General features: G+C 48.2%; 1 protein-coding gene and 1 non-coding gene across 2 annotated transcripts in view; both read right to left on the bottom strand.

Moving 5' to 3' along the window:
* Positions 1–24,740, bottom strand: part of LOC126184555 (sodium-dependent transporter bedraggled) — a 745,492-nt gene that overhangs the window by 418,847 nt on the left and 301,905 nt on the right. The window lies entirely within an intron of this gene.
* On the bottom strand, positions 11,393–11,465 carry Trnaa-cgc (transfer RNA alanine (anticodon CGC)). The gene has a single exon. It is a non-coding gene; the product is annotated as a tRNA-Ala (tRNA).

Below are 24,740 nucleotides of genomic sequence, written 5' to 3'. Positions count from 1 at the left end.
GTTCTACTGGCACTATTACACGAACCGTTGGTTGTATTGCGTTTGTCACTTTGGGTCTTTCTTCTACGTTCCGTACTCCTACCTGTATGCTGCAATTTTCACGTTGTTATATGATGTTATTTTCAGTTCTGTTCTTCAGCTATTATTGTACTTATTGTACGATGTACGGTGTTTACCCTTTAATGTTTTGTCTTTTACATAAGGGCATATTTATGTTTGTGATAATGTTGCTGTATAGTGCTGTTTGGAATTCGGCCCCAGTATCACTGTCATCACTGTCGTCGGCTGTCTGGTGTTTATCTAATTGCGCTTTTATTTTAAGAGTGTGTTTTATTATGTTTCTTTGGCACTTTATAGCCGTTGTTGGCTCTATGGTCCTTGTAACCCAAAGCCAAAACAAAGAAATAAAATTAAAAAAATTGTCATGGATAATCCTGTAAGTAGGCTGTTTATATTTTCTTATTGGCAACGTTACGTAGCGCTCTGTATGAAAATCACTGGCTGTGCTGTGTGCAGCCTGTGGCTAGTTTGCATTGTTGTCTGCCATTGTAGTGTTGGGCAGCGGCAGCTGGATGTGAACAGCGCGTAGCGTTGCGCAGTTGGAGGTGAGCCGCCAGCAGTGGTGGATGTGGGGAGAGAGATAGCGGAGTTTTGAAATTTGTCATGAACTGCTATATATATTATGACTATTAAGGTAAATACATTGTTTGTTCTCTATTAATATCTTTCATTTGCTAACTATCCCTATCAGTAGTTAGTGCCTTCGGTAGTTTGAATCTTTTATTTAGCTGGCAGTAGTGGCGCTCGCTGTATTGCAGTAGTTCGAGTAACGAAGATTTTTGTGAGGTAAGTGATTTGTGAAAGGTATAGTTTAATGTTGCTCAGGGCCATTCTTTTGCAGGGATCTTTGATAGTCAGATTGCGTTGCGCTAAAAATATTGTGTGTCAGTTTAAGCACAGTCATGTATAATTTGTTCTAAGGGGACGTTTCAATCCTCTAAATAACCTGACTTGTTTGTTTACCAGTACATTGGTAAATCTTGGCGAAGAGAACTGATTATGCAATAGTGACTGCAGCTCGATTATATTGTTCGTCAAGTAGGGATTGACATCATTCAATAGAACTTGTTCTGAAAACTTCTCACGAAGGCCTTCCAACATCAAAAGTTGTACATGTCCCACGGCTGTACACGTGCCGTCGAGCCCTTTGCGATCACATGACGAACCAGTTCCTTGTCCTCAGGTATGATTATCTAAACGGTACTTTCCCACTGACCACCCCAATAATCTAACAATAATACAGATTTTTCCCTCACTGGGAAAGAAAACATCTTTCAAATATCTTTTGACCTGGTCAGACGTTTGTTTACCAGATTTCGATACTGTCACAAGCACATTTGGAGCTTACTTTTTGTCACTTAAAAAAAAAGCACAATGACGTCACAAACTCCTGTTATATATGTAGGTAGGCAGATTATACTTTAACGTTCTGTCCACAGCGAGGTCATTAGAGACGGAAGAAAAGCTCATATTGGTTCAAATGGCTCTGAGCACTATGGGACTCAACTGCTGTGGTCATAAATCCCCTAGAACTTAGAACTACTTAAACCTAACTAACCTAAGGACAGCACACAACATCCAGCCATCACGAGGCAGAGAAAATCCCTGACCCCGCCGGGAATCGAACCCGGGAAGGTCATATTACGGAAGAAAATCGGCCGTACCTTCTATACAGAGACCATCCTAGCATTTGCCTTAACCTGAATAGTGGATGTGGATTTGAACCGTCGCCCTCTCAAATGCGAATTCAGTGTGTTAACTACCGCGCCACCTCGCTCGGTGCTTCCATTATAAAAGAAGTTGCCTCGGTTAAAGGTAGGCTGTTACGGCAGTTGCCAGCAAAGAGACCGGAGCTGGTGATTTGGTTTGACAGCTTCAAATGGAACTGTGTTTTCCTTTCCAAGTAACATTATGGTAGCAACACTGATGGTGGCCATGCTGAACTGTAACAGATGCATGTTTTTCTTTATGATGGAGGCTCATAAACAAATGTTACGCCAAGATTGTGTGTTATTCTAAACTTCTAGATCACATCACACAGCATATGATGCCGTATCTTCAGACAATGTACTGCCTGTCAGTACGACAGAATGAAAAGGACTCGTGATATCAGCACAGTCAGATAGTTGGTGGCAGTCTTCAGCACATTTCTACATCCTTGTTGTTGTTGCCATTGTTGCTGATGTGGTTTTCAGTCCGAAGACAGCATTGATGCAGAGCACCATGCAAATCTATCGTGTGCAAATCTCTTCATCTCTGCATAAATACTACACTATTGCAGCCTATACCCATTTAAGTCTGCTTACTGTGTTCCAGTCTCGGTCTCCAAGCCCCCACATTTCTCTCCGTTACCAGTTTAGGTAATCATTGTTAACATCTTAAGGTCTCGACGACAGGTTATTGCATATCTACTAAAATAGCAGTTAAAGTACTGTTTCTCATGAACTGGCAGGTATGTAACCCACTAGAAGACTGATGCATCAGTATGTCAATAATAAAACAACTATATACACACTTACTCACCACATACATCTGTCGTATGTCACTCATAACAGTGTAAATCACCTGACTGTTTGTCGACTACGTTGCAATTAAGTACAAGCCTACACTCCAGACAAAAACCTTCAGCAAAAAATTGATAGCATTTAAATGAACGAGGGCGTGCTGAAAAGTAATGCTTCCGAATTTTTTATTCTGTTCTCAATATCGGTTGACGTATTAAATATAGTGCATATTACTCGGTCGGCTTTCCCTCTTCACTGGAGCATGTTGCAAGCCTCTGCCTCTAGAGGGCTTCGAATTGTAGCATGGAATATGGCGCTGTGTAACGTAACTATATTGGTGCGTGCGAAACAGCACGCTGTAATCGAATTTCGAATTCAAAGAGTTCGTCCACATATGGAGCACCCTCTTCTTCAGCATGGCAATGCCAAACCACACACGAGCGCTGCGACATCTGCAACATCCGAAGCCTTGGGTTCACTGTCATCGATCATCCTTAATACAGTCCCGACTTGCACCCACCCGAGTTTCATCTGTTTCCAAAACTTAAGAGTACGCCGTCGAGGACGTCACTTTGATATTGATGAAGTGGTGCAAGCAGAGATGATGTTGTGGCTCCGTCAACAAGTCCAACATTCAACAGTAACCGTATCAACACACTGGTATTTCGTTGGGATAAATGTGTTTGTCACCAGGGTAACTATGTTTATAAATAAATAGGTAAATATAATAAATTAAGATGTAGAATGTTAATAAAGTTTTATTTATAAAGCTTTAAGACTTTTCACATAAAAATATCTGATGCATTACTTTTCAGCACGCAATCGTATATTCGTTACCAGGTTTTTCTTTTTCCGAAACGATTTTCTTGCTCCTCCCAGTCTGCATATTATATCCTCTCCATATGGGCTATGATGCTACCCAAATAGAAAAATTCGTGTCTCATTTCCCAATATAATTTCCTCAACATAGCCTGATTTAATTCGCCAACACTGCGCAACCGTTGCTACCCTTGATTTGCTTTTGTTGATTTCGTCTTCTAACTTCTTTTCGAGACACTCCGTTCGACTACTCTTTCAAATACCTCGCCGTCTCTGACGCAATTACAATGCCGGCAAACGTAAAAGTTTTTATTTCTGCTCCCCAAACATTAATTGCTTCCCTGCAGTTCTCTTTGCTTCCTTTACCTCTTGTGCAGAGTATAGAATGAATAAAATTAGGGAAAGGATACAACCCTATCTCCGTCCCTTCTTAATTACTGCTTCCCTTTGATGTCTTTTGATTCTTACAACTGCAGTCTGCTCTCTATACAAGTTGTGAATAACCTTTCGTTTCTAGTATTTTACACTTGATACATCTAAACAACGATGAACTGCTTGGCAGAAGGCACATCCCATTGTACTATTTACTACGACTTCTTTTGCAGTCAAATAGTGAGTGCCAAACTATGGGGAAACCGAACTCAAACGTCATATCGACATTGCCTTTCAGGTGGCACCATATGGATGGTCTAACGTGAGATGTGTAACGTGGCTAGAGGCAACCGCGACGAACAGTAACGACACGATCATACAGATAGCCTTCAACTATCACGGATTATATACTATCTGATAAAAAATATCGTGACGCTTATAACTAGGCATTAATATGGGGTGCCAAAAGCTTTCAAAGCTTAGAATCTGCTGTGGACGCTTTCAGTGAGGCGTGTGACAGTCGGCGGAGGAATGACAGCCCATTCTAACTCAAGAGCCGAAAACATCCAAGGTAGTGATGTTAGACTCTGGGGTCTGGACGGGATGTATTGTCATACACGTTGAACAAACAACCATCGCCTCCGAACTGTTCCTTTGCTGCACGCCCTACTCAATGAAGTAAAATGTGGAAATTGGAAATATGTGGTAATTTACTATGGGACCAAACTTCTGAGGTCATCAGTCCCTAGGCTTACACAATAATTAATCTAACTTACGCTAAGGACAACATACACACCCATGCCCGAGGGAGGACTCGATCCTCAGATGGGGGCGTAAAATGTGTTCATATCCTTCAGCATTCAGCGTTGTTGTTGTTTTTAACGCAATGAAGGGACAACACGCTCAACAGGAAAAACACTCCCGTGCGGTAATACCACCTTCTCTGTACATTACTGGATGCACTACCCACGATGACAGGTAATGTTCTTCGGGCATTCTCCAAACATAGACCTTTCCATCAGATTGCCAGAGGATGTAGCGTGATTCGTAACTCCAAATCACTCGATTCCGGCCATCCAATCTCCAGTGGCGTCGCTCTTTGCACCATCAAAAGCGTTGCTTAGCACTGATTATAGAAATATGTGGCTTACGAGGCGTTACGCGATCACTGTACGTCATTCTCTTTCACCCCCAAACCACAGTCATCGTGCTAGACGGAGTGCTGGTAGCTCTTTGGAACACACGCGTCATCCCTTCCGCTTATTTCGTGCAGTTTTTTACAACCACCCTCTGCAATCTTCGACAGTCCCTTCCGTCAGTACACTATGTCTGCCTGGTCTCGGTTTAGCTGTAGTTGTTCCTTCCTTCTATAATCACATCAGCAGCATCAGAAGGGCTGAAATGTCCGTGATGGATTTGTTACTCAAGTGACTAGCCCACGTTCGAAGTCATTCATCTCTCCTGACCGACACATTGTGCTTCTCTCCTGACGACGCAGCTCGCTTCGCTTCGCAAATTCACGGCGCTCTCATGCTCCGGTGAGTTGTAGGATGGGCGGATCATGCCTTTCCTACTTCTCCCTGGGGATGTTGAATGTGGTCTTCTCGTTGGAATCTTCTTCGTGGTTGCGTTGCTGCTAACAGGTATTCTCGCTCGTATTGCGGCGTTTCGTTACACCAGCAACAGGTCTGGCCATCTCGTGGTCGGGCGCCAGTGCACTTGGTTACGCAAGTCGCGGACGAGGGCGTTCTCCGAGGTCCGCGCGTCCGCATAAAAACCTTGCGCCGCTTGCCGGAATCGGTGTTTTAGCATCGGTACTCCTGCTAATCTGTGGAGTTCTCCGGTGCTGAAGTCTCGTGGCAGGTGAAGCGCTAACCTACGCAATTGACGAGTCGGCCGCGTCGCCCCACACCACAGCAACGTACTCTAACACTGGCCTGATTACTGTCAGATACAGAGTAATGCTGCAGTGTGGGGGCAGGTGGGTTGAGTAAGGAGTATAATAAGCTTTACCCCTTACTTCACTGAGGTGCGCTTTCCACGTCAGGCGCCGGTCCAGAGTGACGCCTAGGTAGCGTCCGGTGTTCGACCGTGGGATGGGGCCTCCCATGATGCTGGGTGGCTGCAGGTCGGCAGGAATCTTCTTACTTGCGAAGATCAACCCCCAACTTTTGGCTGCGTTAAACTTGAGCCGCCATTTGGTGGCCCGAGCTCCGAGGACGTTGCAAGCTGATTGCAGTTGGTGACGCATCAGCCTGGCGTTGATGCTTCTTCCGTACAGCGCCGTATCGTCCGCGTAGAGCGCAACACGCACGTCCTGCCTCTCGGGACGTCGGCGGTGTACAGTGAGTAGAGCATGAGGCCGATGACGAACCCTTGGCCGGCCGGTGTGGCCGAGCGGTTCTAGGCGCTACAGTCTGGAGCCGAGCGACCGCTACGGTCGCAGGTTCGAATCCTGCCTCGGGCATGGGTGTGTGTGATGTCCTTAGGTTAGTTAGGTTTAATTTGTTCTAAGTTCTAGGGGACTGATGACCTTAGAAGTTAAGTCGCATAGTGCTCAGAGCCATTTGAACCATTTTTCACGGACCCTTGCGGTACTCCAGCTGCAATGGGACGCGCTGTCGATGTCCCGTCGTCGGCGAGCACGTGGAAGGTGCGCCCAGTCAGGTAGGATTTGAACAGGCGGGCGTGCGACACCGGTAGCCCTTGTGTAAGTAGTTTATACACAAGGCCGTCGTGCCACACGCTGTCGAAGGTTCTGGAAACGTGCAGGAGTACCGCCCCAAGATACTCGCGACGTTCCAGCGCCCCCATCGCCTGCTCTACCAGTCGGAGAAGCTGCTGCTGTGTGGAGTGGCTCCTCCTGAACCCGAACTGCTCGTCAGGGGGCAGGCCTTCCTCCTCGACGTGTCGCCACAGCCTCTTAACGTACAGCCTCTCGAAAACCTTCGAGTCTGCAGGCAACAGGCTGATGGGTCTGTGGTTTTGCGGCAGCCGCAGGTCTTTTCCGCCTTTGGTAACCGCTAAAACTTCCGCATGTTTCCACGCAGATGGGAAGCTGCAGGTCCCGAGCACGGAGTTGAAGATTGTTGCGCGACCTCATCCACCGTCACTTCTGCGATGACGTCGTCCACCTCTCTGTGCGCCAGGTGCACAGGGAGGCACCGCTCTACCAAGTGGACGTGTTCTTCGTCTACGACGGCGAATGAGTCGGCTAACGCGCCAGCTTAGGCGTCAGGCTCGGTGATGACGTCACCTCCGACCTGGAGCGGTGGGACTCGCTGGCGTTGTTGCACGAAGCTTTTGGTCATCTTCCAGGCTGTTCCGTCCTCTATCCTGAGAGTGGCAATTGTGCCGGTCCAGTCGCGGTTGCGGTGGTTTGCAATCGTGTACTTATTTTTCGCGACGCATGCGGTTTATTGTGGCCTTCGTTGACGGCTGTCGCGTAATCTGCCACTCTCGGAACAGACGGTTCTTCTCCAGGGTGGCCTGGAAGATGTCTGGTGGGAGCTGCGGCGTGGCTGCTGCTGCTGCCGCTTCGTGCGTCAGACGCGTGAATGCGGCAAGGGCCGCATCGGCACTCTCGGCCGCTGGATCAGGCATGGCGGCGACTGTCTCTTCTGGGTGGTCCCGGAAGTGGTCCCAGTCGACGTTGCGGTTCTGCCTGTGGCCCCTCCGGTGGTGCGACTCCGTCAGTGGCGAGATCGAAGATCACAGGAAGGTGATCGGACGATAGCGCCACGCGTGTGGTCGCGAATGCGTCGTGTGCGGCCCCCTTGATGATAGCGACGTCCAAGACCTCGGCGCGGCCACGTTTGGGATAATGTGTGGGGTCAAAGGGCCCCACCACTATCGCGTCGTGTTCCTGGGCGGCTCGCAGTAGCCTCCTCCCGCTACTGGTCGTCACCCGGGAGTTCCACTCCGGTTGTTTGGCGTTGAAATCGCCGCCGATGAACAAGTTGACACGCATCGGCAACAGCGAGTGGAAGTCTCGCGGTTGCAGTAGCCGTACTGGTTATCGATACGCAGCCATAAACTTCACCTGGTACACTGACGTGTTGACCACGACACCAGTAGCTTCTAGTGTGGTCAACTCTGGCAGCTGGAAGGGATGGTGGCGTAATGATGTCTTCACATACACCGCTATTCCACCGCCCGCCGTCTCTCGGTCAGTGTGGTAGCATCGCAAGCTTGGCGCCCGCACTTGCACTCCTGGTTTCAGCCAAGTTTCGGTGACGAGGGAGAGGTCCACGGCCTCGTCACGCAGAAACTTCCGAAACTCGCCAGCTTGGTCACGAATGCTGTTCGCATTCCAAATGCAAACGGTGAGTCCCAGTATTAGAGTAGTAGCCATGATGTGGGGCAGGGGCTGCATGTGTGGTGGTGGCCTGGTTGGGCGCAGTCAGGGCAGATACTATCATCTGCGGATGCTGCAGTATGATCTGCTCGAATTCTCGCAGCATTTCGCGCAGTTCTGCAGCTTCAGCGGGCGCAGCTGGCGTCCCTGTCGTCGGCATCAGTGGAGGCAGGGCTTGCTCGGCGGGCGTCGAAGCGGCGGGGGCGTTGTTTGGCCGTCCTCCACGTCTACCGCGCCGATTTTCTGCCCTGGCTGGCGTGGACTGTGCTGCTGGCATTGCGCCGGCCGGCGCTGGCTGCTCTCTCCGCCGTCCGCGGCCCCGGACGTTCGAGGGGGGGGGGGGGGGGGAGAGGGGGGGGGGGGTGGTCTCTTGGCCGATCTCGTTGTCTGTGCAGCGGATGTAGCGGCAGCCTACGCAAAACTTTTGCCCGCTTACACAGGCCCCCTGGCTACTGCTCTCTTGAAGGCCTTGCAGCCCCTGTAGTTAGCAACATGCGCCTCCTTACAGTTGCAGCAGGTCGGGGCGTCCTTTCTGGGGAGCGGCCACTCCCTGCTGGCGTGGTTTCCCGCGCATTTCACGCAGTGCGGCATCATCTGGCAATACTTTGGTATATGGTCGATGCCTTGGCAGTTGAAGCACTGTGGAGGTCCTCTTCTGCGCCGTAATTTCTCCACAGTGACTTCAGCACTGTCCAACCTCTTCTCCTGGAAGATCTTACTACGAATAGGGTTGTCATCCAGGACAGCGAGGAAGAGCGGCATGTCACTGTTATCTCTGGGTGATTTCATCCGCGATGTGCTGCGGATGGCGTAACCCTTCTCTTCGAGCAGTTCTCGTAGGTAGACAGGGTCAATGTTGAAGGGCAGTTTCCCAGTTTCCGGAAAACTATCTTAAGTGTCTTCACAGGTTCCGACGAATACGTGAAGAAATGGAGTCCCTCACGCTTCGTCAGCTCCGTTACACCGCGGTAATCGTCCGCGGTGTGTGATGACGCGGTGCAGGTCTCGGCCTGGCGCCCGCGTTGTGAAGGTGCCCTTCACCACCTGCTTGATCTTCGTCTGGAACTCTTTGAAGGTGCCCTCCCACTGATGACAGCCTGTGGGGGAGGGGCGCCCTCTTCTGCTGCTGTGAGTCGGAAGCCTCCACTGTTGCATCAGTGAGGCTGCTGTAGCGGTTGGCGGTGTTTACTCCGCCTGCTGCTGTTGCTAGCACGACTGCCCTCGCAGTGCGAATCCTCGTGGGCCTTGAAAACCCGTCTTCGTCCGTCTTTGGCGGGGTCCTGGTCCCCTTCCGCGATTTCTTCTGCTGCGTGCGCACTGTTGCGAGTGCCAGCGGTGAGCTATGCGGACGCGTCGTGCAAAGCATCGGCACGACGCTTCCGGCAGGTGCGCTCCAGAGCAGAGTTTTTCCCCATCTTTGGGCTCCAGGAATGAGCCCCATCAGGAATTGGAGATGCTTGTCGGCTTCCGTTGCTGCTGTTGCGCCCCAATCTTTTGGGTCGCTCGGGGCGCCGTTGCTGGTTTCGGTCGCAGGTCGTCCGGCAGAGGCTTCCCTGCTCTCGGTGGTGGTGGGTGAGGATGTTTGCGGCCCTCCCATGTCCAAAACACGCGTTACGGTCAACGACGGCAGGCCGTCGTTGGTGGTCAGAACGCGCCATCGCGTCTTCTTGACGACATTCTTCGTACGCCGATTTGCTGTAGGTGGCGGGCGGGACGTGCCCGCCGCGCCACTCGCCTCGCCAGCCAAGGCCGGGTCCGCATAACGGCTCGCCGACGCAGTAGGAGTGTTGCCCGTCTCGGTGTCCAGGTCCAGGTCGTGGGCGTGGTCCATCGTAGGTAGCCGACAGGAAGCGGCCTCTGCCAGAGCAAGCGCAATGACAGCCACCCCCTCCCCCTCCACGCTATTCGCTTCAGTGGCATATGCCACCTCCGCATAACGACTTCCCATACCCAGATCGTCAGCCAGCTCTTGTACCTCGTCCATTTGCCAGGTCCTTGTAGTTGAAGGGGCGGATGGGTCTGCCAACCGAGCGAGCTCGCCCAGACAGCGATCCCCACACCCTTCGCTTCGTCGCTACGGTCTGCTCGCGAAGGCGTCTGACGACGTAACACTCCCCGCCTCGTCCTTTTATAATGCCAGGTCCGCCTCTTGTGACATCTGCTGGTCAGCTGCGTATTACACAGGAGTGTCCGGATATCTTAGGTCAGATGGACAGAGGGTTTCACAAGCGACTACTGGATGGCACTAACGTGGTTTAACATTATTACTCTTATTGCAAAATTTGTCATGCGCTCTTGTTAAAACAATGACAGCTCGGAAATTTGATGTTCAAATTCAAATGTTCAAATGTGCGTGAGTTCTTAAGGGACCAAACTGCTGAGGTCATCGGTTCCTAGACTTACACACTACTTAAACTAACCTATGCTAAGAACAACACACACACCTATGTCCGAGGGAGGACTCGAACCTCCGGCAGGAGGGGCTGCGCAGTCAGTGACATGGCGCCTCTAACCGCGCGGCCACTCCGCCCGGCGCAAATTTGATGAACAGTTTATTACTGCGAGCTTCCAAATAAACAGTGTTGTGCAAAAATGGACACTTCGCGCGGAAGTTTTAGTTGCAAGACTTTTCACGATTCTCGAATCCCTTCGCTCAACTTTTCGTAGTCAATAACTTCCAGGAAATACTGTTTACAATGGGTACAGAATTTGATCGTGATCGTGCTTCCGTCAGCGATGAAATGCGTGAAGGTCGATCCGTAAATGATAGTTGCAAAAAAAAAAAAAAAAAAAAAAAAAAGAAAAGAAAAAAATGCTGTGCCGTACCACATGACTGAAGGGGATCATCGTGATTCAAGACGGCAGTCCATTAGATTTTGCATTAATATTTACCTGTGAGAGATCTGTTACCAGAGGATTCCGCACAGTATGGTCGAAACACAAAACCGGGATCATGTCAACTGGTGTACCGAATGCTCAAAACTTGATCGAGGGCATCAAAATCCCTAAGCGACAACGTAACAGGAGACGCATCTTGCATATTTACACTAGGCGGAAACTAAGCGGAAACTATCCAGTCTCGTTGATCAGTCTGGTATGGTGGTGAGGTTAGTGAGGTTAGTGTTGTTTAACGTCCCGTCGACAACGAGGTCATTAGAGACGGAGCGCAAGCTCGGGTTATGGAAGGATGGGGAAGGAAATCGGCCGTGCCCTTTCAAAGGAACCATCCCGGCATTTGCCTGAAACGATTTAGGGAAATCACGGAAAACCTAAATCAGGATGGCTGGAGACGGGATTGAACCGTCGTCCTCCCGAATGCGAGTCCAGTGTGCTAACCACTGCACCACCTCGCTCGGTGTCTGGTATGGCAATAGAAAGCAGCAGAAGGAAAACTCGAGTTTTAAATTTCGCGTTTAAGAAATCATTCATGCAGGAGGATCGTACTAACGTACCGTCGTTTGACCGTTGCACAACCTCCCGTACGGGAGACGTAGTAATAAGCAATCTTAGACTGGAAAAACAACTCAAAGGGTTGAAAACAAACAACTTGTCATGTCCGGATGGAATTCCACTTTGGTTTTACAGGCAGTATTCTACCGCATTGGCCTCATACTCGCGTTTAACGCGAATCTCTCACCCAGCGTTAAGTCCCAAGCGACTGGAAAAAAAACCGCAGGTGACTCCTGCATATGAGAAGCGTAAAGGAACGGACCCGCAAAATTACAGGCCAATTCTTGAACATGTTCAGAGTCCAAACATGATAACTTCCTCGAGGCAGGAAAACTTCTGTCAACAAATCAGCACTGATTTAGAAAGCATACCTCGTGTCGAAACTCGCCTTGGCCTTTCTTCACATGATATCCTGAGAAAAAGAGACTAAGGAGAACAGGCAGCTCCCATATTCCTAGATTTCTGGAAAGGGTCCGACATGGTGACACACTGCAGATTGACGAATGTCCGAATACATGGATTACGTTCCCAGATATGTGAGTGGCTCGAAGACTTGTTAAGTAATAGAACCCAATACGTTGTCCTCGACAGTGAAGGTTCATCAGAGAGCAGTGTATCGTCAGAAGTGTGACGGGACCATTCTTATTCTGTACATGCATAAATAATCTGACAGAGTGACCAGAAAGTTAATGCAGACGAGTAGCAAAAACAATCCCGAAATGTTCGAATACAGCATTGGAAGTTCGCGCTGCTTGACTCAGTTACGTAGATTAAATATCTTAGCGTAACGTTGCAAGGCAATCTGAAATGGAACGAGCACGTAAGGGCGGCAGAAGGGAAGGCGAATAGTAGTCTTGGGTTTATGGGCAGAATTTGAGGAAGGTGTAGAACACTAGTAGTGCGAGGCATTCGTGAGTACTGCTCGAGTTTTGGGGGTTCCCCGGGTTAAAGGAAGGTGTTTAAGCAGTTAGAGGCATGCTGCTAGATTTGTTGGTTCAAAATGGTTCAAATGGTTCTGAGCACTACGGGACTTAACATCTGTGGTCATCAGTCCCCTAGAACTTAGAACTACTTAAACCTAACTAACCTAAGGACATCACACACATCCATGCCCGAGGCAGGATTCGAACCTGCGACCGTAGTGGTCACGCGGTTCCAGACTGAAGTGCCTAGAACCGCACGGCCACACCGGCCGGCTGCTAGATTTGTTACTGTTTGTTTCGATTAACATACGATTATTAGACAAATACACCGTCAACTCAAATAGGGGTAGGTCAGTCAATTTAGCGCAGTAGTTCAGGGAAAAATCATAAGGCGAAGAGTTTGAGATACGTACAGCAAGGGAGTAACATTAAAGTTTTTTTGTGCATCTTTAGTAGTAATGCTATTATAAACAGCTTGTTTATCTTAAGATAAGTAGTACACATTCTTAAGCAACCTTGCTTGAGGAATGGCATGATTGACTTCGATTTAAGGTGCGAACAATGTTACTGCACGCAACTAATTACACTAATCCTACACTACACAACTAACCACGTGGATGGATGTATGGATTAGTCGACGAGAGTGATTTCTTTTCCAGTTTCCCTTTTTATTCCTTTCATTTCTCTTTATGTGTTTTGTTTAAGTTGTAAAGATCTTCTGCTCATAGTTTTATATTTTTAAACTCTCTAAAGTTAATTTTAACTGACAGTATTCCGTAAAGAATTTATGCCAGCTACATTAACAACAGCACCCAACGATGCCACCAAAAATTTTATTTCATGAATGAGATTTTCACTCTGCAGCGGAGTGTGCGCTGATATGAAACTTCCTGGCAGATTAAAACTGTGTGCCCGACCGAGACTCGAACTCGGGACCTTTGCCTTTCGCGGGCAAGTGCTCTACCATCTGAGCTACCGAAGCACGACTCACGCCCGGTACTCACAGCTTTACTTCTGCCAGTATCTCGTCTCCTACCTTCCAAACTTTACAGAAGCTCTCCTGCGAACCTTTTCGTTTCATTATCAAATTGATTTTTCTGTTAAACTCAGCACTACTTTACATATTTTTTTCTGTAAACCTAAAGAGTATGCATGTCACTGAGACTGTAAACTTTAAATTAAAAAAAATTGTTCGTTTGTCGTTTCTGTGAACTAAATAGTTTGATACAGTGATTATAAAGTTAATTTTCTTGTTTGTTAACTTCATTGATGGGATGATTTTCAAATCGGATGCACGCTAAGTTTTTGTAAGACATCAGTGGCTCGATGGTTAATTAGTTTGTATAACTAGCCCAGGCACAGGCTAAGCAGCGCGCGTATTCACAAGGGCACCTCTTATCAACACAATGAGAACGACCCGTTCTGCGCTGACGCGTACAGCCGTCAGAGGTAAATGGACATGTGTCAAGGAGTCGTTAAGCCGCCGGCAGGACATTCAAACGGCAGCCGTTCACTACTCCTGACGTCTCCACAACGGGCGTCAGATCTCACCATCAATAAATCAACTGAAATTGCACGCAACACCACAAAAGAACCCACTTTCTCACAGATTGAGAAACACTTCCTGTGTTACTCGCCACGTACAAAGGCGAAGCACGCAACAAACTTACATTGATTGTTCTCGCAAGAGAACTCCTATTTGAGGGCACGTTTGCCACAAGAGCAACCAGTAACTTGTGGCGTTTATGCTACATCCCAGCCCATGCGTATTACATTTCTATTGCCATGTTTTAATGTCAAGAATAGGAACATTTCTCCTATGTGAATCGAGCGAGTAGGTAGGACCACAATGCAGACTCATGAACGACGCGCAGGATCGTCACATAGAGAGAGAACGGGCGGGCACCAAGAGCCGTAACGTACTGGAACACAGAGACAGTGGGGATACACCTACAACGCTCGGCACTAAGAAGCAAATCTCTTATTATTTATATTCACTGTTTGAATAGGACACTACTGGCCATTAAAATTGCTACACCAAGAAGAAATGCAGATGATAAACGGGTATTCATTGAACAAATATATTATCCTAGAACTGACATGTGATTACATTTTCACGCAATTTGGGTTCATAGATCCTTAGAAATCAGTACCCAGAACAACCACCTCTGGCCGTAATAACGACCGTGATACGCCTGGACATTGAGTCAAACAGAGCTTGGATGGCGTGTACAGCTACAGCTGCCCATGCAGCTTCAACACGATTGACTGGCGTATTGTAACGAGCCAGTTGCTCGGCCGCCACTGACCAGACCTTTTCAGTTGGTGAGAGATCTGGAGAATGTGCTGGCCAGGGCAGCAGTCGAACATTTTCTGTATCCAGAAAGGCCCGTACAGGACTTGCAACATGCGGTCGTGCATTATCCTGCTGAAATGCAGGGTTTCGCAGGGATCGAATGAAGGGTAGAGCCATACTGGCTCTGAAATGTAACGTCCACTGTTCAAAGTGCCGTCACTGCGAACAAGAGGTGACCTAGACGTGTAACCAATGGCACTCCATACCATCACGCCGGGTGATACGCCAGTATGGCGATGACGAATACACGCTTCCAATGTGCTTTCACCGCGATGTCGCCAACAACGGATGCGACCATCATGATGCTGTAAACAGAACCTGGATTCGTCCGAAAAAATGACGTTTTGCCATTTGTGCACCCAGGTGCGTCGTTGGCTACACCATCACAGGCGCTCCTGTCCGTGATGCAGCGTCAAGGGTAACCGCAGGCGTGGTCTCCGAGCTGATAGTCCATGCTGCTGCAAACGTCGTCGAACTGTTCGTCCAGATGGTTGTCTTGCAAACATCCCCATCTGTTGACTCAGGGATCGAGACGTGGCTGCACGATCCGTTACAGCCATGCGGATAAGATGCCTGTCATCTCGACTGCTAGTGATACGAGGCCGTTGGGATCCAGCACGGCGTTCCGTATTACCCTCATGAACCCACCGATTACATATTCTACTAACAGTCATTGGATCTCGACCAAGGCGAGCAGCAATGTCACGATACGATAAACCGCAATCCGACCTTTATCAAAGTCGGAAACGTGATGGTACGCATTTCACCTCCTTACACGAGGCATCACAACAACGTTTCACCAGGCAACGCCGGTCAACTGCTGTTTATGTATGAGGAATCGGTTGGAAACTTTTCTCATGTCAGCACGTTGTAGGTATCGCCACCGGCGCCAACCTTGTGTGAATGCTCTGAAAAGCTAATCATTTGCATATCACAGGATCTTCTCCCTGTCGGTTAAATTTCGCGTCTGTAGCACGTCATCTTCGTGGTGTAGCAATTTTCATGGCCAGTAGTGTAATATACAGGGTGAGTCGCGTAAGACGTAACACCCCCCCCCCCTCCCTTATTCCGGGGGCGATTGCACGTATCGACAAGCGGTGTTCGGCGAATCATAGCCGACTATGGGGCACATACTTTGGTACATGCACAGTAATCACAACGTTTATATTGACCGAGATAATGAGGCAAGTACATGTTTTTTAAATGGGACGCTATACTTTTTTTACCATCATTCGAACGCTCTGGAAAAGACGCGTATAGCGATGTAACGCATGTTGCTATTGCTATTGAAACTTTGCTTAAAAGACGCTGGGAAGTATTGTATGATTGAAGGTCGAGGCGGTCGGAAGCGGCTGCAGAATGTAAACACGCATCGCGCGACCCGCAGGCCGAGTTGCCGTGCTCTATGCAACATGCACGGCCTACGCTACGTAGGTAAATCCTCATCCACCCTCTTCAAGATAAACCATAGATACAAGTGTGGCAAGTCGCGTTTCGTATTTAACTGTGGCCCATGCTAGCTAATTGCATATCAAAAGGGGATTATGAGAACTATGCCAAATGCATGGACATTCCCAGGCTGAAATGAATAGTTATTGTGTGAACATAGCAACCGCTTTGTCACGCAGTTTCTCATTTAAGCTTTGCCCCCTTCCTGCTTATATGTCACACCTGACGCACAGTAAGCTGCTGATAATGTTATTGATGGATGCGTCATGGGAAACTCTTCACCGGTACCTACTGATAACCTCCACAATTCATGTCGTTGTACTTTACTTAAGCATTTACTCAAACGGCCGGTCGCGGTGGCCGTGCGGTTCTGGCGCTGCAGTCCGGAACCGCGGGCCTGCTACGGTCGCAGGTTCGAATCCTGCCTCGGACATGGGTGTGTGTGATGTCCTTAGGTTAGTTAGGTTTAAGTAGTTCTAAGTTCTAGGGGACTTATGACCTAAGATATTGAGTCCCATAGTGCTCAGAGCCATTTGAACCATTTACCTAAACGGTTTACCCTCGACTGCAAGATACATCTGTAATCGATTTTCAAGAGAATTGGTGACAGATGAAAGGTCAGTGGATGATATGGCGGAGCAAGCTGTGACGATTCCGTGTCGCATGTCATCTGGCGTTGTTGGGGCTTCGTGGTAGACCGAATCTTTCAGTGTTCCCCACAAAAAGAAATCAAGTGGAGTCAAATCGGGGGACCTGGCAGGCCATTGTACTGCAGCTTTCCGTCCAATCCAGTGGTCAGGAAATGTCTCGTTCAATAATTGACTTGCAACACGTGAGGAGTGACCTGGGCAGCCGTCGTGTTGCAACCACATACACAGGCGCTCATTGAGTGGTATCCCCTCTAGCAGAACGGGTAGAATGTTCCTAAGAAAGTCTCCACACTTATTTCCATATAATACTCCTGTAATGAAATAAGGTCCTACGATGTAATTTCCTACAATGCCGCACCACACGTTGACGCGCCTTGTCCTTTGGTGCTGTAGCTGACGCAGCCAATGTGGGTTCTCTGCTGCCCAGTAGTGCATGTTACGTAAATTTACATTCCCGTGATTAGTGAATGTTGCTTCGTCGGTGAAGAGCACACGTTTGAAGAATGTATTATCCCGCAGGCGTCGCAGAGCAAACCGACAAAATTTCATACTACGTTCGAAATCGCGTCCTTCGAGTGCCTGATGGAGTGAAAGGTGATATGGGTGGAACTTATGCCGGTGCAGAATGTGCATGACACTCGTCTGGCTGACCTCACATTCCGCGGCAATACGTCTCGTGCCACATTGAGGATCGATAAACGTCAGCCAGCCGGAGTGGCCGAGCGGTTCTAGGCGCTACAGTCTGGAACCGTGCGACCGTCACGGTCGCAGGTTCGAATCCTGCCTCGGGCATGGATGTGTGTGATGTACTTAGGTTAGTTAGGTTTAAGTAGTTCTAAGTTCTAGAGGACTGATGACCTCAGATGTCAAGTCCCATAGTGCTCAGAGCCATTTGAGCCAATTGATAAACGTCATGGCCAAAACAGCCTCTTCGTGGTCTTTGTCGATCGCAGTCCTCTTCCTCCTCCTTTGCTGTTAAAGCTGCCTGTTCGCACTAGTGTAGTAATCATTCTTGCAATGGCCTGGCGAGTAGGACACCGTCGATCAGGATACATATCCCTGTACCTCCGTACGGTTTCGATAGCATTCCTACGACATTCGCCTTACCGAAATAACATGTCTAACTTCTCCTGATTTGTGTACATATCTGGACGTTTGTGGGTGAAATGTAAAACCAAGTCAGCTGCTTTGGCGCCGTCCGCTAGCGCCGGAAGTAGCGTGACAGAAAGTTCAAGATATCGCCGTGAAGCAGCCAAATCTGGACAGCCTAGTTGGATGTGGACACCTCATTAGTGTAAGGTGGGTCCTCACGTCGGAGAATGTGCCCGTGCATCAGCCAAGTGTGACCAATGTGTAGCCGATGAATGACGGTGGATTAGCTGTGAGAAGCATGAAGGGAAGACTGCCACGTGATTGTGGTCTCCTTTATTGCCCTCAGTCTGTTTGGGGAGTTCAGGGCGAACCATTCCAAGTTCGAGACATCCAACAATTGACGGCATTGAGCTCACCGAAGGTCAAGATCTGGGACCTCGCATTTCCAAAATGGGTATCCCGGCAGCCAACTTTGCCTATCGGTTACCGTGTTCATTCCCTGAGATCCCAACATGACCAGTGGTCCAAACAATGATGACTGACCATCCAGCTTGATGGAGGTCAGAGAGAAGATCCTGGATAGTCAGGACACGTGGTTGGCGAGGGTAGCACTGATCTATAGCCTGAAGGCTGATCAAGGAGTTGCTGCACATCAGAAGCATCTTGTCAGTGCAAGAACGAGGGTGGCTAAGGGCTCGTTTGATGGCCACCAATTCAGCAGTGAAGATACTGCATCCATTTGGCAAGGAGTGTAGTTCACTCAACAGAGGAAAGTCCACTGGACCTGACGGGATACCAATTCGATTCTACACAGAGTACGCGAAAGAACTTGCCCCGCTTCTAACAGCCGTGTACCGCAAGTCTCTAGAGGAACGGAAGGTTCCAAATGATTGGAAAAGAGCACAGGTAGTCCCAGTCTTCAAGAAGGGTCGTCGAGCAGATGCGCAAAACTATTGACCTATATCTCTGACGTCGATCTGTTGTAGAATTTTAGAACATGTTTTTTGCTCGAGTATCATGTCGTTTTTCGAAACCCAGAATCTACTATGTAGGAATCAACATGGATTCCGGAAACAGCGATCATGTGAGACCCAACTCGCTTTATTTGTTCATGAGACCCAGAAAATATTAGATATAGGCTCCCAGGTAGATGCTATTTTTCTTGACGTCCGGAAGGCGTTCGATACAGTTCCGCACTGTCGCCTGATAAACAAAGTAAGAGCCTACGGAATATCAAACCAGCTGTGTGACTGGATTGAAGAGTTTTTAGCAAACAGAACACAGCATGTTGTTATCAATGGAGAGACGTCTACAGACGTTAAAGTAACCTCTGGCGTGCCACAGGGGAGTGTTATGGGACCATTGCTTTTCACAATATACACTCCTGGAAATGGAAAAAAGAACACATTGACACCGGTGTGTCAGACCCACCAGACTTGCTCCGGACACTGCGAGAGGGCTGTACAAGCAATGATCACACGCACGGCACAGCGGACACACCAGGAACCGCGGTGTTGGCCGTCGAATGGCGCTAGCTGCGCAGCATTTGTGCACCGCCACCGTCAGTGTCAGCCAGTTTGCCGTGGCATACGGAGCTCCATCGCAGTCTTTAACACTGGTAGCATGCCGCGACAGCGTGGACGTGAACCGTATGTGCAGTTAACGGACTTTGAGCGAGGGCGTATAGTGGGCATGCGGGAGGCCGGGTGGACGTACCGCCGAATTGCTCAACACGTGGGGCGTGAGGTCTCCACAGTACATCGATGTTGTCGCCAGTGGTCGGCGGAAGGTGCACGTGCCCGTCGACCTGGGACCGGACCACAGCGACGCACGGATGCACGCCAAGACCGTAGGATCCTACGCAGTGCCGTAGGGGACCGCACCGCCACTTCCCAGCAAATTAGGGACACTGTTGCTCCTGGGGTATCGGCGAGGACCATTCGCAACCGTCTCCATGAAGCTGGGCTACGGTCCCGCACACCGTTAGGCCGTCTTCCGCTCACGCCCCAACATCGTGCAGCCCGCCTCCAGTGGTGTCGCGACAGGCGTGAATGGAGGGACGAATGGAGACGTGTCGTCTTCAGCGATGAGAGTCGCTTCTGCCTTGGTGCCAATGATGGTCGTATGCGTGTTTGGCGCCGTGCAGGTGAGCGCCACAATCAGGACTGCATACGACCGAGGCACACAGGCCCAACACCCGGCATCATGGTGTGGGGAGCGATCTCCTACACTGGCCGTACACCACTGGTGATCGTCGAGGGGACACTGAATAGTGCACGGTACATCCAAACCGTCATCGAACCCATCGTTCTACCATTCCTAGACCGGCAAGGGAACTTGCTGTTCCAACAGGACAATGCACGTCCGCATGTATCCCGTGCCACCCAACGTGCTCTAGAAGGTGTAAGTCAACTACCCTGGCCAGCAAGATCTCCGGATCTGTCCCCCATTGAGCATGTTTGGGACTGGATGAAGCGTCGTCTCACGCGGTCTGCACGTCCAGCACGAACGCTGGTCCAACTGAGGCGCCAGGTGGAAATGGCATGGCAAGCCGTTCCACAGGACTACATCCAGCATCTCTACGATCGTCTCCATGGGATAATAGCAGCCTGCATTGCTGCGAAAGGTGGATATACACTGTACTAGTGCCGACATTGTGCATGCTCTGTTGCCTGTGTCTATGTGCCTGTGGTTCTGTCAGTGTGATCATGTGATGTATCTGACCCCAGGAATGTGTCAATAAAGTTTCCCCTTCCTGGGACAATGAATTCACGGTGTTCTTATTTCAATTTCCAGGAGTGTATATAAATGACCTAGTAGATAGTGTCGGAAGTTCCATGCGGCTTTTCGCGGATGATGCTGTAGTATACAGAGAAGTTGCAGCATTAGAAAATTGTAGCGAAATGCAGGAAGATCTGCAGCGGATAGGCACTTGGTGCAGGGAGTGGCAACTGACCCTTAACATAGACAAATGTAATGTATTGCGAATACATAGAAAGAAGGATCCTTTATTGTATGATTATATGATAGCGGAACAAACACTGGTAGCAGTTACTTCTGTAAAATAACTGGGAGTATGCGTGCGGAACGATTTGAAGTGGAATGATCATATAAAATTAATTGTTGGTAAGGCGGGTACCAGGTTGAGATTCATTGGGAGAGTCCTTAGAAAATGTAGTCCATCAACAAAGGAGGTGGCTTACAAAACACTCGTTCGACCTATACTTGAGTATTGCTCATCAGTGTGGGATCCGTACCAGATCGGGTTGACGGAGGAGATAGAGAAGATCCAAAAAAGAGCGGCGCGTTTCGTCACAGGGTTATTTGGTAACCGTGATATCGTTACGGAGATGTTTACAAACTCAAGTGGCAGACTCTGCAAGAGAGGCGCTCTGTATCGCGGTGTAGCTTGCTCGCCAGGTTTCGAGAGGGTGCGTTTCTGGATGAGGTATCGAATATATTGCCTCCCCCTACTTATACCTCCCGAGCAGATCACGAATGTAAAATTAGAGAGATTCGAGCGCGCACGGAGGCTTTCAGACAGTCGTTCTTCCCGCGAACCATACGCGACTGGAACAGGAACGGGAGGTAATGACTGTGGCACGTAAAGAGCCCTCCGCCACACGCCGTTGGGTGGCTTGCGGAGTATAAATGTAGATGTAGATGTAGACCTTGCATGTGTGTATGCAAAACTGGTTCGTCCATCGACTGTTGAGCCATCTATATATCATTTCTGAATCTGGAAATGCAACGAGGACAGTCAGAAACAGATGGTGAAACATGATGGCGTCATCTGTATCTAAGTTGGAGTTTAGAGCATAGACACTGCAGCAGTACTGCAATTGAGACCCCAGTCCTGGGTCTCTGTTGTGGAATGTGGATCTCTCTATTAGGAAAAAGGACACAGTACTTGGAATGCTTAGGAGAGCTGCAAACGTGTATATCATAACTAAGTAGCTGTTGTTGGAACCTGATCTGTAGTGGAAGGATCCCAGCCTCTGTGGGTAGGCTGTTCACAGCGCTAGTTCGAAAGACTCCTGTTGCATGTCAGACCCCACAGTGGTGTATCAGGTCCAGTGACCGCAATGCTGAGGGTGGTGCTGTACCATATACCACACTCCCAAAATCTAGACGTGGCAGGAACAGGGCTTTTGTGAAGCCGCAGAAGGGTACTGTGCTCCGCACCCCAGCTGGTGGTACTGAGGCAGCGAAGTGTATTAATATGTAGCCAGCACCTTTGCTCAAGTTGGCGAAGATTGGAAAGCCACGTCAGGCGGGCATTGGAGACCAGTCCTAAAAAGTGAAACTATTTGCAACATTGAGTAATTCGTCGTTGAGGTAAAATTCTGGTTGTCAGCGAACAGTAAGGCGGCGACAGAACTGCATAACGCGATTGTTGGCGGCGAATAACTGAAACCCGTGGGTGAGAGCCCATGACTGTGCCTTCAGAATGGCGCCCTGCAGTCGGCGTTCAGCAACACCCACACTAGAAGAACATAGTAAAAGCAAAAACCGTTGACATATAAGTAGGGTGATACTGAAGACTCTTCACGGATGGTTGTTGCCACGGTCTTAATTTGCTGGAAGCGTGTATACTGCGAGTGGAGCAGGGTATACGAAGACAACGTCGTCATGGGACGGCGTCCGCTATTCCCAGTGTGGCGGCGGGCGGCAGAGACGCAGTACCGGCAACTGGAGGCGGTGCGGCCGGAAAACAGACGGCCGGGAGTTGGCGGCTTCGGTGGCGCGTGGCGGGCCACGAACGGTACTGCACGTGCGGGGGATCTGGTCGGGTTGGCGCGACGCGCGTGGCGCGTTTCCTGACAGCCTGGAGATGGCACCTGACTTCGCTGTAATTAATGTACTGTAAGTTGTACTTACAAAATTATTGAAGAAAGGTGTTGTGGGTTCAGGGGATTTCATATTGCAATTTTAGGATTTGTAAATTGTGTGTTTTTTTAATTACTGATGATGCCAAATGGATCCTAGTAATGACAATATGGGTGATGACATCACGACTCCTGAAGGTGATGCTAATATTGAGAAAAATATTAATGTATTAATGAATAATGACAATACTAATTTACTGACATCGAGTGAATCTCAGAATGTAGCATATGACGAAACAGTTGAGGTAAATGGGAACAAGATGTTAGTGACAGCGTAAATCATATCGATGATATAATAGATGATGACAATGTTAAAGTAAATAGGGAAGAAGAGCTTAATGTTAATATAAATCATGTCGAATCGACACTATTGAGAATTAGTGATGATGAAATTAGTATTGAGACTCCCACAATATGTGATTTTAGAATGTTGTTAAGCGAAATGAGACAGACGGCGAAGAATTTTCATAAGATTAAAAATGACTCTTGAAAAGAATTTCGTAGGGACCTGAAACTAAGCACTGAACAAACCAATGATGAATTAAACTATGGAAGAGCTATCAAATAGAATTAATGAGAGAATTAATCAGCTGACAAAATCTTGTGATGAATCAAGAAAGATAATTAGAACTGAAATGGCCGAAATGAATTCTGAACTGATGGATCTAGAAATACGTTAATGTGTAGGAGGTCGGATACTGGAGATGGCAAAATAAATACTGAGCAGGAAATATTAGGAGAGGTTATTTGTAATGAAAGGAAAGTACTGGAATATGGCGATGAAATGGGAAAGAGTGAAGATAAGGGATATGAATTAATGTCAGACATAAGTGTCGTAAATGAAAATATAAGAACTGAGTTGTTTAAAGCCAGGGTTTAAATATGCAGAAAAATGTGTTGAAAAAGGTAAACAGATTAATGTTAGTGAAAAATGAATTTAATTGCTCTACAGAAGGAAGTATAACGGAATAACGACAAATGCAGGTAACATGGATGAAGAGTATATAAATAAATCGACTTGTGAGGAAGATAATACTGCTTGTGACGTCGTAATCCAGAATCACGACTTTCAAATCATCAAAATAAATTGTAGCTTTATTTGGTCGAGGAATGATATTTTTGACGTGGTTTATGATCAGATAGTTCAAGTAACAGGTTATGATGAAAATAAAGCATTGCAAAATATTTTCTGGAATTTGTGTTATATGGAAAGACTAAACTTACTGATAGGAGGTGCACGAGCATAGCCGTTTCACTCATTATAAACTAGTAAATCAGCTGAGCATATAGCGGTGCTGGGGACGTGGCTGTTGCGTCCAGGGCGACGAGTTTCCAGCCACCCGCTGTTGCGGCAGAGTGTTTGCCGCAGCGCTCGACAGAGCGCTGGCTGAACGACGTACCACTTTCGGGTTGCGGGCGGGTAGTAAGAGGTCACTTAATATTTACGGACTTGGGACCTAGTTCCGCATGAGACGAAGATGAACATTTGATAATTAATACATAACTTCTTGTGTGTAGAATGTTGTCCATTCATGTAATTCATAATGATTTTTTAGGAAGGTTGTAACTTTGTAAGTGTCTAATGTTTGTATTATTTAATGTATGTTGCAGGTATCAAAATGTACGAGGGGAACAGAGAGAAGGTGCCAACGACACCAGCAACCGGCAGTTCAGCATGTAATTCTGCAGTTGGCCACAAAAAACAAGTGAAAGGACGGAACGGTGTTTTAAGTATTACATGATCGATAAACTTACTGCTGAAACGTATTATTAAAGGAATGTATATAATTACAATTTTCTAAATATTAAAAACTGGAAA

The sequence above is a fragment of the Schistocerca cancellata genome, chromosome 4, assembly GCF_023864275.1.
Source record: "Schistocerca cancellata isolate TAMUIC-IGC-003103 chromosome 4, iqSchCanc2.1, whole genome shotgun sequence".
NCBI classification, from domain to species: domain Eukaryota; kingdom Metazoa; phylum Arthropoda; class Insecta; order Orthoptera; family Acrididae; genus Schistocerca; species Schistocerca cancellata.
Note: the sequence above shows the minus strand (reverse complement) of the source record. Positions and strands in the feature narration are given on the sequence as shown.